Source organism: Vespa velutina, chromosome 1, assembly GCF_912470025.1.
Source record: "Vespa velutina chromosome 1, iVesVel2.1, whole genome shotgun sequence".
In the NCBI taxonomy this organism is placed as follows: Eukaryota; Metazoa; Arthropoda; class Insecta; order Hymenoptera; family Vespidae; genus Vespa; species Vespa velutina.
In genome coordinates, this window is record NC_062188.1 from 6,128,097 (window position 1) to 6,130,009 (window position 1,913).

The window sequence follows — 1,913 nt, forward strand, 5'->3', positions numbered from 1 at the left end:
GTATATATACATATATATATTTATATATATGGATACAAATGTGTTTGTATATTTAAATATATTCTCCATATGTAAAAAAAAAATATATATATATATATATATATACACACACATATTCAGAGATTTAAATGTTTCAACGGATTGAAGAGAACAGCTGCATTTAACTAATGTAAACATATAGGAAGTAGGTGTGCCGAAGAGAGGAAAGAGGGATGGTGGTGGTGATAGTGGTGGTGGTTAAGTTATAAGCAGCAGGGTGACACAAAGGATGCTAGTCTTAGTTGCCGTGGGTCAGTAGAGAGTACAGGAAGGCCAGTCGTGGATATTCCACGCTTCAAAATCGCGTGTGTTCGGAATGGTCGGTGCCACCCTAACGTGGCACGTGGGGTGATACCAGGTGTTGCCTAGACTGAGCGGGTCGATGCCGATCGTTGGCGCATGTGCGACCACCGTATTTCGTTTCCCCTCACTTCTCTCAATACTCACTCGTACGTTGCTATTGTCCCGTGTGTGTTGCTCCGTCCACTTGTGTGTGCACGTTTTTATTGTATATACGTGTACGACACACATAGTAATACCATGTAAGTACATCAATGCGTCATACATGCATACATGAATACATACATACGTACATACATGCACGCATATATATATATATATATATGTATATATGTGTGTGTACATATATGTATGCGCATGTATGTACTGTTATTTCCACTCTCATATACCTCTCGATTCTCTCTTCGTCTCTCTCTTTTTTTTCCTCTTTTCTTATATTTTTCTTTTTTTCTTTTCTTTTCTTTTTTTTTTTTCATAGAAAGGGGTTAGACATACCCTTCTTGGTTTTACAGGCCGACTTGACGTTCTTATACTATCATTCCTTCGACTACTACCACAACTACAACAACAATAACAACAACAACAACAGCAAGTATCTACAACTTGAACGTAACCAATATTCCATAAGGATTAGAGCCCGTGCGTGCTCCACAGTTTACACGGCATTGCCTGTGCCATATCTAAGAACTGTAACGTTCTAAGCAGCTGTCACCTTTTTATGTTTCCTAATAACCATCGGTTAAAACAGTTATAGTTGTAGTTAGCAAGAGGTTAGTATGTACACGAGTTGGATTCTTTGTTAAATCGATTATAATTTCGCATTGCTGATTGACGATTACTCGAAACTTCTCTTGGATCTTCTTAAAAATTTATTCGATGCTATTTATAATACTCGAAGATTTAGAGTTATATATATATATATATATATATATATATATATTTCAAAAATGGTAATATCTCTTTTGAAAGACAAGCTAGAATCGAATTTCTATTAAATAGAGTCGGCACGCGGGCGTAGAAGAAGGGGGATGGGGGGAGGTAGGCAACCCTTCGTAGAAAATACACACCCATTGGCACGTGACAGTGACGCAGCGATTCGGGTCCCCCTCAGGCTACTACTAATCCCCTCCCCCGCCTCCTCTTCTAAACCACGACCACCCTCGTTTCATAAACTTTCGTCGTCGTGAAAGAAAATTTATGATGGAAACGCGTGCCGAGTTCGGTGGCCTTCGATCCTCTCACCTTTCGTTGTATTATTATTATTATTATTATTATTATTATTATATATATATATATATATATATATATATATATATTTCGAAGAAGGAAAAAAGAAGAGAAGGATAAAGAAAAAAGGGGTATAAGAAAAAAAAACAAAGAAAAAGAATTGTTACCATTACGAAAAAGTACAAACGACACGATCAGAGTGATCTCCCATTAAAATGTATTTTTTTCTATTTTTTCTTTTTCTTTTTTATTTGATCCAACTACTACGTGTTAGACGAATTTCCTAGTCAAAGATCAAACACAGAGAGAAAGAGAAAGAGAAAGAGAGAAAGAGAGAGAGAGAGAGA

The 1,913-nt window shown here is 36.6% G+C and overlaps 1 protein-coding gene across 2 annotated transcripts in view; it reads left to right on the forward strand.

The window, feature by feature from the left end:
• Positions 1-268: 268 nt before the first annotated feature.
• Positions 269-1,913, forward strand: part of LOC124949409 (protein snail-like) — a 12,186-nt gene continuing 10,541 nt past the window's right edge. The window contains exons 1-2 of one of the 2 annotated variants that reach the window (XM_047494424.1): positions 269-581; positions 852-1,109. The gene's annotated coding sequence lies outside the window, so the exon portion shown is untranslated. The remainder of the gene's footprint in view (positions 582-851; positions 1,110-1,913) is intronic. The other variant, XM_047494409.1, reaches the window with a different exon arrangement.